General features: G+C 49.5%; 1 long non-coding RNA gene across 1 annotated transcript; it reads left to right on the plus strand.

Moving 5' to 3' along the window:
• The first annotated feature begins 2,100 nt into the window (after positions 1-2,100).
• Positions 2,101-13,643, plus strand: LOC107196777. Its single transcript, XR_001518221.2, has 3 exons — positions 2,101-2,451; positions 2,688-3,100; positions 13,313-13,643. It is a non-coding gene; the product is annotated as an uncharacterized LOC107196777 (long non-coding RNA).
• The last annotated feature ends 335 nt before the right edge of the window (positions 13,644-13,978 follow it).

Here is a 13,978-nt window from a genome sequence, read left to right on the forward strand (position 1 = left end):
AAGATGCTTAGATTTAAATCCCAAATCTGTCACTTTCAAGCTTGAAATCCTGAAGCAAGGGGCTTAATCTCAGTTTCTTCAACTACAGAATAGGGAGAAATATGTGGGTCTGGCAGAGAGGTGGTGAGGAAGAGTATAACTCATGTAGGGTTCTTTTCAATGTAGGAGTTAGATAGATTGGAGCTACTGTTGTTTCTTGATTACCCCAGCCACTACCATCTCTTTCCCGCTCGTCTTTAGCACACATGTTGATGCTACAATGTGCTGTTGGCTAACTTTTATTTAATAAGCACCTAGTGATTTTAAATACATTGTATTGTTTGTTAACTGTTTAGCCATTTATGTCTCATCTCTCCAACTAGATAATAAACAGGTCAGGGGCCCATGATTTTAGCCATTTTGGGATTTCCTGTTGCACCCAGCATCGTTTGTTTTGCATAGTAGGTGCACTGTAAATGCATGTTGATTTGATTTGATTATGATTTGATAATTTAGAGCAAAGCTAAAAAAAAAATAGCCTGACACCTCAGGGCAAGTTGGTGCCCTGCCTGTATAAGCTGGGTGTTGTAGAACTTAAGCAACAACTGTGTCTTCAATGATTGGAGGGCAAGAGTTGGGGGTCAGGGTAGCAGGTGGGGGACTTGGATAGAAAATGGGACAAGGCAGCACTCTCACTCCCTTAGGGTCATCCCCTCCTTCCAAAGGTCTGTGCTCTCCATTCTTCTCATCACTCCTCCCTGCTCCTTTTCTGCTTGTCCAGTGGGGATCCCTTTAGAACTCTGTGCTTTGCAAAGGAAGTATTCCTTCCCCATGGGAGCTTGAGGACCTGGGGTTTGGAGTCTTGGCCACTGGCACTGGAGGGTGAGGTGTAATCAGAAAGAGGGAAGTCAAAGCCAAGATAGCCTCACACTGGAAATAGCCACCACCTATTAAGCACCTACTGTATACCAGATACTTTTTAGATGTATCCCTGATCCCCCATGGTAGTCCTAATTTTTTTTTTTAAAGAGAAGGCAGAGCCATGAATGGCAGAGGCAATGAATGTAGGGTGGATATAAGGGGGGAGATTAGAGCCTTTATAAGTCCCTTATCATGTGTGGCATCTAACTGGGCCCATGCAGTGGGACTCACACATTTTCCTGGCGCTTCTTCCACACACAGTCCACATCATGTTCCATGCCTGACCTGGACCTCAGGGCCCACCTCCTTCCCAGGTTTCCTGCACCTCTTCTTCTTTCTGGCCTTTTCTCCACTAATCTCCTCTGTTTTTGAACCCTCCAGCCCCCAAGACCTCCCTCATGGTTATTAGGCAGCAGGAAGTCCCTGAGCCAGGCTTCTGAAGCCTGGGGTAAGGCTGGATCTTGATTAGAGAAGAATCACTGGCATCAGGCACTGTGTTAACAACTCTTCATGTGTGACCTCATTTTACCTCCCAACAGCCCTCTGAGATGATATGCCAGATCTTTGGTGCCCTGTTTTGTTTGATGACACCCTGACCACCTACACCCCTGAGGCTTCAGATGACCAGTGCCTGCCTGGTTTTGCCTGAAGGTGGCCTCTGGGCACTGGATTCCACTTTGCCACTGTGTGAGAAAGTCCTCTACCCGTGATAGATGGAAAGTGGTGTATAAATACCCCCGCTCTTTCACCCCTCTGGGGAGATAACTCTGAGGTGTGTGTTCTCTGTGCACTCCCAGGGTTTCCCCAGCAGGACTGAGCCCACCCTCGTAGCTGGGTGGATGATATACTTTATTAGCTTCCTTCTCTTCCTTATCTTTTTCTCCCACTTCTCTCCTGGAGTTTCCTAAATCAACCACGTGGACTGGAATAGTTCTCTCAGGGCTGCTTCTGGGGGAAGCTAGCCTAAGTCAGGTAGGTACTGCTATTATCTTCATTTTACAAATGACAAGACCAAAGCTTCTAGAGGTTGAAACTCACACACAGTTTTCCAGACTTACATAAGCAAAGTGCCTGCGTTCACACCTGACACTCTTCTATATCTACACATCGCTTTACCATATGGCTTAGTGAGAGCCCGTCTCCCTGCCCCCAGAAGTCTGATTCAAGTCCCTTCGTTCCCCTTGGTTTCTTGCCTTGAGAGGTTAGAGGTGAAGAGCAGTGTGGGTCAAGTGTCACTGACTGGAAGTAGGGAGTGTTTCTAGGCCACCCATCGCTCCCTGCCTTTCTGTGAATCACTAACTGGCAGTCAGAGCCAGTACCTGGGTCACAGACAGAAAGAGAAATGATGAACATCTACAAGGCTGGACGTGTAACAAATGGAAAAAAGTGAAAGCCGCTTGGAGTGCTGGAAAAGGAGAGGACTAAGCCAGGAGCACAAGGGAGGGAGAGGCTCCAAGCTGAGGAATCTTTTCAAGCCTTTGTGTTATTCAAGGGGCTGAGACCACACTTCCCTGGACATAGCAGCCCCTATAAAAGCAGAGGGGAACTGAGGTAAGAGATAGGAAAGGATTTCTTGATAGCGAGATGGGACTACAGGGAATGTGTAGTCTCCTGATGAAAACCTCAAGGCCAGGGGAGAAATTGGCTTACCTCTTTTGTGAGTGTGGAAGTGGGCACCACGTATGGGGCAGGGTGACCTGATCCCTCCGAAGACAGAAATTACATGGAGAGAACATCTTGGAATTTTCTGTTTGTCTGGTTTTCACGACACCTTTGTCTTATTTCAGGTTCTCCCAGAAGTAGCCTCTGAGACAAGGATTCTAGCGCACGTAGTTTATTCGGGAATCAGTCCTAGGAAATACCAGTAGGGAAGTGGGAAAGTGAGAAAGAAGGGCAGGAAGCCAATTCAGGGAGTGTCATCATGAAAGTTATGCTACCACGTGAGCAAGAGGGGTGCAATCCCGCTGGGGAACTCCGGAAGCTGTATGAGACATGCCTCAAGTCATGCACACCACCAGGCAAGGAAGCGGGGTATTTATCCTCCAGCTCCCTCTTGGTCACTGGTTGAAGGCTGCTTCCAGGCACATTAACTCTCCAGCACTTCCGGCTTGCCTTGAGCTGGCGCCAAGAGTGTTTCCATGGCCAGGAAAAAACCCTCAAGCAAATAGCAGGTGTTGGCAGTAAGCAGCCTTCTCTAGAGGTAAGTACCAGAGATGTGGGCAGGGCGCCAGCACCTGCCACGCTCCACCTTCTCGTCTCCTCCTTGACTTTTCCTTTGTGGGTTCATGTCACCTCCCACTATCTCCTCTTAAATGCTTGGTGTTCCCAAAGCTTCAGTTTTGACCCATTGCTCCCACAAGCTCTTGGACGATCTCATCTACTCTTATGGTTTTAACTACCATCTGTGAGTTGGTGGCTCCAAGTAATGTCTCTAACTCAGACCTCGCTCCCACTCCCATGTCTGTGAACCTCCACTGATGTCATACTCAACATACCCCAGACCAAAATCATCATCTGTATCCCAAAACATGCCCTACTTCTGCATTTTCTTCTCAGTCGTGGCATCAAATTGACCAGTCACTCTAGAAACCAAAAATCACCACTTGATTTTCCCTGTCTCTTCTCTGCACATCTAATCAGTCACTAAGTCCTGTGGATGTGGCTTCCAAAATATTTCTGAGTCATTTCCTCCTCTCCACCCCCACTCCCACTGCCATTGGTCTGAACCCTCATCATCTTCTACCTGGGCATTCCAGTAACCTCCTAACTGCCATCCCACCTCTAATCTGACTTCTTCCCTATGCCTCCCTCCAGTCCATCCTCCACGGTGGTCAAAAAGCTCTATCTAAAGTGCCAATCTGAACTTGTCAAACTATCCTCAAGAACCATTCCCACGGGGCCAAATTTAAGCACCTTGGCCTGGAGCACAGGGCACAGGTGTCCTTTCTTGAAATTCCAACCCCATTCCTGGCCATTCTCAGCTCTGCCACTTGGAACTTGTGGAGGGTGCCGTGCTCTTTCCTCTCCTGCCATCTGCTTGGGATACCTTTCCCACCACTTGTTTTCACCACTAACTCTAAGACCCAGCTTAGCTGACACCACCTCTTGGAAGTTTTCCTTGAATACCCTGAGCTGGATTAGACACCATCTTTTGTGCTTTTGTATTTGTGCAAATATCAGAAAACTCACTTCAAATGGCTTAAATAACAATGCAAAATTGTTTGGCTCTTATAACAGAATAATCAAGGGGTAGGGCAGTCACTGCAAGTGATGTGTGATCCAAGGGCTTAAAACAATGCCATTGGGTTTCCTACATTGCTAACTCTGCCTTTTCCTGGGTGAGCTTCACTCTCAAAGTCCTTAGAGGGAGTCCTGTTAGATTCACTCACATCCTGCCCAGTTCAATCCAGTGAACGGATCAAGCAAATGCTGACTTGTTGGGACCTGCAAGAAATGTACTCGCCCTTCTCCAAATCAATCCAAAGGGCCAAGGGCGTAGAGTGTTCTACTTCAAGGGTTGGCAAACTATGACCATCTTGTTGCTGTAGTGTCAGCGCTGTAATAGAGGCAAACACCCACAAACTTTTTGTGTAACGGGACAGACAATAAATATTTTAGGCTTTGCAGACCAAGGCAAAATTGAGGGAATTATGTAGAGACTTACGTAATAAGAGAGAAAACAAATTTTTATTGATGGGATTATAATTACAATAATAGTTGAATATAGTTTTTTTGTAACACAGGTCTACTAATGAGAAGAATGGGATCGGGGAAGGGGATATATTTTACTCAATTGGGGTTCAAAGTTAATGATCCCAATCATCAAATCAATGGTAAATGCTAATCTATAAAAATCATTTTTAGTTCCCAGACCTTACAGGAGCAGGTAGGACATGGCCCCTGGGACCCCATTTTGCAGACTTTTGAATGAAATCAAACCATTCTAGAGCTAAGGGAAGAAACTGACAAGCTGGAAAAGGAAAGAACAAAGCACTCGGATGGTGAGAATGAGATCAGTACCGCAGGTCTTGGCATATGGGGCTCCCTTTGTGATGCTCCATTCACAAAGTCGGGCTGTGGGGCATTTTATAAAGGACTTCTTTATAAGACCAGTTCATGTCCTTTAGATCCCATAAGCCTGACACCATCCCTATCAAGTAGGCAGGGCAAGGATGGTTGTACCCTTTTCACAGAGGAGAAACTGAGGCTCAGAGAAGTAGCTGTCTGAGGTTTCACGGCAGGGCCTCTCTGGGGCACTTTTGAGGCTTCTAAGACATGGGCCTTGGGGCCTGTGCTTTGTCGAGTGAGTAATTGAACAACCGTGATATCCCGTGGTTGGGGGTGGAGGCTGGGCCAGCAGGAGGACAGGCTGGTCTGAACATGGCCTGGGGAGGTTAAGCTCTAGATGGCTCTGTGACATCCAGCAGTCCATTGGGATGGGTCTGGTCAACACAGTACTCAGTTCTGTTTCAAGAATCTCTGGACTTAGGTCTGTCTCCACTGTAACTCCCCATGCAGGACAGGAGATACCAGCTCATTAGCCTCAAACTAGAGAAAAATTAGGCTTCAGGCAAGCATGCCCAAGATCACAAACAAGGAGTCTGACTCCTTACCTTATTGCCTCCAGCCTCTGGACCTGGCCTCACTGGGGTCCCTGAGAGCTTGTTTGGAGGTTCTAGCAGGGGAGCTCAGCTACTTGTATACCCTTGACAGAAGAACAGTCCTCTCCTCTATCGGAGAAGGTCGTCCTCTTCGACTGAGCATGCAGCTTTGGGAGGGACTCACATGGAGCGGTGAGGGAGGAAGGGGACACATGCCTAGCCAACCAGATCAGCCAAATCAACCCCGGTAATCAATGGGGTGACAGATGTCGTAGCCAGATCGCCCTCACATCCACTCACTGGGGGTCCTGATGAGCACTCCGGGTTCTGTGGGCCAGGGCAGGGTTTAAATCTTGATGTTGGGTGACTCCAGGGCAGGGACAGGCTTGGGTAGCCCTCCACAGGACTGTCTCAGTCCTCCTCCAAGGCTGACTCACCTCAGGCTGAGCTGCCCAAGGTCAGGGCAGGGTCTGGGGTGTACAGAGGCAGCCAGAAGTGAAGGATGGTTGCTGGGTTCCTTTCTGGGATAATACTTAGAAGCCAAGAGAGTGTGTGGCATTACCTACGAACACACACATTCACACATTCCCTGTTCTCAGACATGTATGTACACACTCCCACAGTCAGATAGTCACACCCACACCCATCTTCACCACAAGGATCACACACATGCACGCGCACACACACACTCCCATGGTTTCCCACGTTCCCAAGCTCATACGACATGTTCATAAACGCCAGTGTTCGTTTCCTAGGACTGCCATAGCGAAGCAGCAAACACCAGGTGGCTGAAAACAACAGAACTTTATTGTTTCCCACTTTTGGAGAAGTCCAAAATCCAGGTGCCTTCCGAAACTTGTAGGGAAGGATCCTTCCTCGCCTCTTGCTAGCTTCTTGCAAGCTTCTGATGACCCCAGGTGTTCCTTGGCTTGTAGACGCATTACTCCAATCTCTGCTTCTGTCTTTACAGGGACATGGGTCTCTGTGTCTTCACATGAACATCTTTTTATCAGGACACTAGTTATATTGCAGAGAGGTACCCTATTTCAGTATGACCTCAACTTAACTGATTACATCTGCTGTGACCCTGTTTCCAAATAAGATCTTACTCTGAGGTGCTGCGGGTGAGGACTTCAGCATGTTTGTTTGTTTGTTCGTGGATACAGTTCAGCCCATAACAGCATCTTATGGCCATAAAACCTCTCATGTACTTAGCACACGCCTAGAGTTACACACAGCTGTATAAACTATCAAAGTCACACAGACATGCACATTCACACGTTCATACATTGCCATAGTCACGAAATCACACATACCCATATATACCACTAGGATCACACATATACAGTCACACACACACACACACACACACGCACCCATACGTGAACTCACATACTGCCGCATCATCACATACACTCACTCTCCCTCGGTCTCCCAGTTTTACATACAGTCCTCCACACCCAGCACAGTCACACTCCTCTTTCACAAGCCCTCCTGCCCCAGCCCACTCACACACATCCCCTTGGCCACACTCAGAGGCCACCCCTTGGGGGTCATGCTCTGAGACCTGGCACATTCGCAGCCTGACACTTGGCTCATACCTCTCACATCCTCTCCCACCCACACAGTCTCTCCCCTTCTGACTCCTTCTCCATCCAGCCACCCCATCCTCAGCCAACCCTCTGGGTGGAGAGTTGCAGCCACTGTGCCCCACCCCCAGCCAGGGCTCCAGGTGAATAATCCCCTGCTGTCTGCAGTCAGGTGCCCCACAGCCTTCTCCATCGCAGACTCCCACTCTTCCCTCTCAGGAGCAGACAGACAGACAGACAGACAGACAGACAGACACATGCATATACACTCTCACCCTCTGGCAGCCCCACGGCAGCAGTCTGTTCCTCATTATGGGCCAATGCGCCTGTTTACTCACCCAGCTGGAGATGGTTAGAGAGTGATAAATAATGAAAGAGAAAACAGGCTTTTCCCCTCTGCGGCTTCTATTTATGTAACATGTGTCACAGCTCACTCACAGACTTTGTTTCGGAGCTGGTTGCAGGAAATAGTTTATTTTTTCCGGACGGTGGCTTGGGGGGCGGGGTGGGGGGCCTGGGGTTCAGGTTTCTGGTCTCACGCCCAAGGGAGTTTCAGGATCCGGCACCCAGAGTCTTCCTCCTGGTCTTTCCCCACCCCCACCGCCCCCAACACCCCGGCAGACATCACTGCTCAAGGCTGCCTTAGAATAGGGTTCCCTGACTCCCCCGACTTGGAAGGAGTTGGGGTGATTGGGGTCCCCTTCCAGCTGCCTCTAAAACCCCCCAAACAGAGGGGCTTGTTTTAAGAGCCAGACAGCTTGAGGCTAGGATTCGTTGAGAGGAGGAAGGAGTGGGACCAGGGCCTTCCTAGGTAGCCTGCACCTGTTAGGGGGGAGGGTACAAAAGGATTTGGTCTATAAAAGATGAATATAAAGATCCATGCCTTGTATCTGCTTAGCACTTTAATGTCCGTGATCTCTCTGAGGCCCTGGATTTCCACCTGCTGCTTCCTGGTGCTGCATTGAGACGCAGGCAGAGGGAGGGGCTTGCGGTGGTCTGCGGCACCTGCGTGAGGAGCCAGGCCTTCAGACACACACATCTCACTGTCCCTTTTTCCCAGGGGCACCTCTCTTGGTAGAATTCTAGTCAGCTGAACTCATGGCCAGGCAGGTGGGAGTGGCTACAAGGGTGTGGGGGATTGGGGAGAATGTGGGAGAATGTGACCTGTCAAAGGTCTGAGATGTCCCCCCACAATCCTTCCCCAAACACTAAAGCGGCCTCCTTTTGGGGAATGCTCCAGGGAGGAAAGAAGCAGCAGAAAGCTGCTCTGCTTCCCAGACCTCAGGTCCAGGAGGTTCTTGGGAAGTTCGAAGGCGACCTGCCCCTGCCTGAGTCTATCTCTTTGAATGCCAGGTCAGAGAGCCCCCATGTCTTGCCTAACTGACATGGAGCCCCACTGGTGTCTTAGGGTACCTACTGGAGAAACCCAGAGGTACAGACCCCACAAATGTAGATGGATCTAGAAGCCCCCAACTCCTGCAGACTTGGGGAGTGGTGTGTGTACAGGTACCATGGGATCAGTCCTGCCCAGTGGCCTCAGTCTCCTCTGATTGTCACGCAGGGATCTCCTGGCTGTGGGAGAAGCAGCCACATTCCCAGGACAAGGACTTTAAAGCTGAGTACCTGGGATCTTGGGTATTATCTTCTAAATTAGTCTTGGGAGCACTTGTGGCTCTCAAGGCGGCCCAGGAGAGGGAGTCATGAGAGGGGACTCGGGGAGCACCTCTTCCTGGGTTTCCTGGAGACTCCTGCATCTCTGGCCCCTTGGCAGGGTGGGAATGTGGGGAAGGGAGGGCTGGCCAGAGCCCACCGCCTTGGATGTTTGTTCAGGCTGCTGCATAGAGACTCACAATAATTTCACAGGAGCCCTTCCCAGGACACCTCCTTCCCCTAACAGACACTCGCCTGCACACACATATGCTCTCAGGTGACTCCTCCCGCATGCATCCCCTTTCAGGAAGACCCAAAGCTCTGGACTCTAATGTCCCCTGTGGATGGTGACATGAATAGTAAAATTCATCCTAAACCCCAGGGGCTCTTTACACCTTGTCTCTAAACTTACCATTGATCCTGCATAGAAGCTTTTATTATAACCTACATACACACACACACACATCCAACTTTGTAGGTGAGAAAAATGGGGCTCAGAAAAGCTGAGTGTTTGGCCAGAGGCCACACAGCTACCACTTGGCAGAGCCGGACTGGGATCTAGACCCACCTCATGCCAAGCTCACACTTCATCGCTTTTACCAGGCTGCCTTTCCTGTTTCTTTCCCAACACCCAGAACTCAGTAGGTGAGGAAGTCAACTGGTTAATGTGTACATTTGGGTTTTCTTTCATACACACTCGATACAGGCCCCAGCTGCCCTTCTCCAAACCCACCCTGATCTGTGATCTCCTGGCGGACTCAGAAAATCACAGACTCCTCTTGCTTTCTCCACAGTTAGAACCAGCACCAACATAAATTCCCTGGGCTCCAGCCTCAGTTTCCCCTCTGTCTCTCAGGCCCAAACATCTAAGTAAGGCTCGCCCTGCTTTATAGAGACCAACAGCACTGGCTGGGCTCCTGCTCCAGGTCTGACCCTCACTCTGAAAACCTCTGGGGTCTAGCCACCTCCATCCTCCCCTCTTCCTCCGAAATGTCAGGCCTGGCACTATCCCCCTGCAGCCCTCTCTCCCTGTGGCCCCCTGAGAGCCCGGGCTTTGCTTGAGGGCGGCGAGTGAAGCCGGCTGTAACAGAGAAACCTCGGGCTCCTCTTTAGAAGTCCCCGGAGGAGGCAGATCTGAGGAAAGGCTGCGGAGAAGGCGCCTGCAGCAATGTCAGCTTGAGAACAACCCGGCTGACAGGATGCTGAGTGGGGATTAAGGTCAGGATCAGGGAAGCTGGGGAAATGAAGGAAAGTTCCCTGCTCCCCTCTGCTGCCACCGCTGCCCACGGCTGCCGGCTGCCGAGTTTGTCTTCTTGTTTGTTCTCTCTCTGGGAAAGTAGATGGGGAGGGAAGTAGGCAGGGGTGAAGCAGGGAGGTAGGGGGAAGGACAGGGGAGAGGTGAAGAAAGGCAGGCAGCAGGGTAGAGGTAGAGAGGAAAGAGTTCGAGGCCTCTGGTTTTTAGGGCTCCTTCAGAGTGGGCAGCCACATGGGGGCCCTCGCCTGGGACCATTCCCCAGTGACTGTCTCCAGTCAGCCATGGGCAGCCCCCTCTTCCCCCTCCCCTATGTGCAGAGCCTGTTCTGAGTATTGGTGGCAAGACCAGCGAGGACAAAACTGACAAGGCCAACGTGTCAGATGTGACATACTCTCCAAAAGGGGACAAGCCTGTTTCCTCCTGCCTTCAAATGCCAAATCCCTTGTTCTGGGGAAAGGCCATCACTGAGACTTGCCTCATCATTGAAATGTCACCAGAGCCCAGGCAAATGGACAAAAGAGTTCCAGGTCATCCAATGCAACAAAAAACCAGGGTCCCTTGCATTGTCATTGGCGTGGTGGTTAAGAGCATGTCCTCTCGTCTCAGAGTGCCTGGGTTCATATTCTGATTCTGCCACTGATTTGCTGTGTGACCTTGTGCAAATAGGCTAACCTCTCTATGCCTCAGTGGGAGAAAACAGTGGCACCCCCTCATAAGGTTGTTGAGAAGATGAAGGGAGTGAACACTTGAGAGGTACTTGGAGTCGGGCCTGCCACAGAGGATGTGTGCGATGAGGGTGGTTTTATTATCCAGGTCAGAGTGAAGGAATAATAGTGACCACGTAAAGTTAATTGCCTGAAAGTTTCCTGGAGGAGGGGAGTATGGAATCTGATTTTGGAGGAGGAGGCTCGACAAGGGTAGAGAAATAGATTGGGGGTGAGAGGCAAGTTCCTGTGTGCCAGGTTAGTGTAGGGCCTGAGAGGGTCAGAGGTTTAAGGATGTGTCTGGTGAGAGGTGGAAAGGATGCATTTCCTGGGAGCCCTGCTCCCAGCCAGTCTTTCTCCAAAGTTCCTACTCTAACTAGGGATAACGTAACTACTCTCTCCCACTCCTGCCAAGGGTGCAAAGACCATAAAAAGAAGCTGTTTATCATGGTGACCTTCCTAGAATGGGGCTTCTTCCAGAAATCCAAGCAATTCATAGAGGCTTCCCGAACCCCTGGGTTCTCTGGTCCTAGTAAGGAACAAGGCAGCAGAGAAAGGTGTGGAGACCGTACACCTGGCCGATGGTCCCTGGGGCTGGGTTCTAGCTCTGCCACTGACCAGCTGCGTGACTTGGAGCACATTGGTTAACATCTCTGGGCTTCAGTTACCTGGTCTGTAAAAATGGACACAGGAACCCAGGAGGGGGGTTTCTGGGTTGCCTACTGCAGGCCTACCCCCGGCAGCTCCTCCTGGGGGTCCTCAGGTGTTCACCCTATCTCTGGATACCCTGGCCATAGGCTGGGAGTGGGGAGAGGGTCGGGGTGGGAGTGAGAGCCTGTGGTGGGGCACTGGTAGTTGAGGAAAGGGTCTGCTGAGTGCTCTTTGGGGGAAAACACCTGGGCCAGGGGACCTAGTCTTCTCAGATGTAAGTGGGGAGCAGGGGATTTTACCTCCAGGGGAATGGTTTCTGGTGAAGCTCATTTCAAAAACTCCTTTTTCCTCCATCAATAAAAATTATGTATATTTATTGTAGAAAATTTGGAAAATACAGAAAGCATAAAAAAAGTGATAAAGTTCAGTCGTGATGCAACTACTCAGAGATAACCATGTTACTGTATCTTGTAGTTTTTTAAAGTATATACTCATATACTCATGAGCATTCACATACCTATTCACAGTGCTCACACATATATTCACACACTTACACATTTATACACGCAAATAGGTAACTTTTTATTACAGCATAATAGCTTAATGTACGTATATCTCAAAAAACTTAGAAACAGGATTATGGAATCATAAATACATTACAATTTTTGTAAACTGTCTTTTTCGTTAAACAAAATATCAAGAACCTTTCCCCCAGGTCGTTAAATATTCTTTTCCAACATAATGTAAAATGACTGTAGAGTGTTCCATCTTTTGGGTATATATTATCAGGCACATAATATTATCAATCCTCGATTGTTGGCCATCCTGATTATTTCTTCATGTTGCTGTTACGAACAACACAGCGACAACATCCTTTTAGAGAAATCTTTAAGGGGGCGGCTAACTTTGCAATTGTTTCTTGATATGTCTGTCTACTCCCAGCCCTGAGTGTGAGGCTTTCTAGGGCAGGCTCTTCGTCTGATTCACGAGCTTGGCTCCTGGTTCACGGTAGACATATAGTTACTGTTGAATTGCATCGTATTTCTAGAGGCTGCGCTCTGGGCTGAGGAACTGGAATGGTGGGCTGATGAGGAAGGAGCCCAACCTTCTCTGCTAAAAGAACGCTCAGGGGTCCCTACTGCCCCTCCGCTGGGCCTGGTAGAAACAAAACATTCCCAAGCCCAGAGCCACTGTGTGTCCTGGAGCCACATGGAACTGCCTCCTCTTTATCTCTTATCTTCCTGGGCAAACCAAACGTTGCCTTTCCCTGCCAAGATCGTCCCCCTTCATACCCCCATCTCTGAGTTCTTTTGTTGTGTCTTCAAGCTGATGGCCCAGCCGACAGAGCCCTTTTACCTGCTCATTACTGCCAGAGCAATGTTGTGGCAGCTCCCCTGGCTCCCTACAAGGCAGCCCCTCTCTGGCCCCGTTTCTGACAGCACAGCCCACTGGACCCTGGGAAGTGCCCACATGGCACACCTCAGCCCTGCCCCCAGCTCTGCCTGCCACCTCTCATGGCAGCAAGGAGCCTTTGTCTCTTTCTTTTGGGCGCTTTGGTCTGATGCCATCTTTCTTCCTAAGACAGATTTGTAGAATCTTGGATTTTAGAGTAGAGATCCAGCTCCCAGTTTTTCAATGAGTCTTGAGAGAAAGAGAGAAAGGGAGAAAAAGAGAGAGAGAGAGAGAGAGAGAGAGAGAGAGAGAGAGAGAGAGAGAGAGAGAGAGAACAAAAATTGAGAGGTAAAACTTACTAATTTACTTTCCTCAATCATTCATGCTCCTAACCTCCTGTAAAATTTTTATTTTTATCTTTTCCTTCCTCTTCTTTTTCTCCTTTCTTCCTCTCTTTTCTCCTTCTCTCTTCTCTCTTTCAGTTCTGACACGCTCTCCCACCCTCCTGTCCTCATTTCCCCTCCTCTCCCTTTCTTTTTTAAGTTTTTTTTTTTTCTTTTAACTTTCAAGGTCATTCCGGACTCCTGAAGCCGCCAGTCCCTCAGTGAGACATGAGCGCCACTGGCGTCCGTGGCCTCTGTTTCCGTGGCAACCCAGTAACCATTAATTTTCAATTAAAGGAGACAAAAAGCTCGATGACAGCTCCAGGTCTGCTGAAGATGTCAAGAATCTGTATTAATATACAGCAAGAGAGCATAATTGTGTGTCCATCTTCCAGAGCAGCGAAAAATGGAGGGATAATTACCAGCTCGAAAGCCACTCTGTAATTTAGTTCTTACTGTCACCACAGCCCTACACATTAGCATAAATTAAAAGCAGAGTTTATTGTTATCAAAGTGCATTGATATCGCCAGACCTGCTTTCTTCCTTTTAACTGTTTGTCGTGGGTGAGTGACTCCCCAACTCTCGCCAGGGTCTCCCTGGGGTGGGGAGAAGTGCAAGTGCAGGAGCTGCTGGGTGTAGATGCTAGATCTGGAAGGTCTCGGCCATTTCTGTCATCTTCCCTTGGGGTGGATGGGGACAAGGGTCAGGGCATCGCCCCTCTGAAGGGGCCTGGGGATGATGGGGACTTTGATACTAATTCACCTCTCCTGTGTGAGTGCTTTGTTTTGCCCAAGAGCCCTCAAGCTCTTTCCAGAGGGGGCCGCTGCCCATCCCGGGGTCCCCCCTTTAGTG

Source organism: Pteropus alecto, unplaced genomic scaffold, assembly GCF_000325575.1.
Source record: "Pteropus alecto unplaced genomic scaffold, ASM32557v1 scaffold7, whole genome shotgun sequence".
NCBI classification, from domain to species: Eukaryota; Metazoa; Chordata; class Mammalia; order Chiroptera; family Pteropodidae; genus Pteropus; species Pteropus alecto.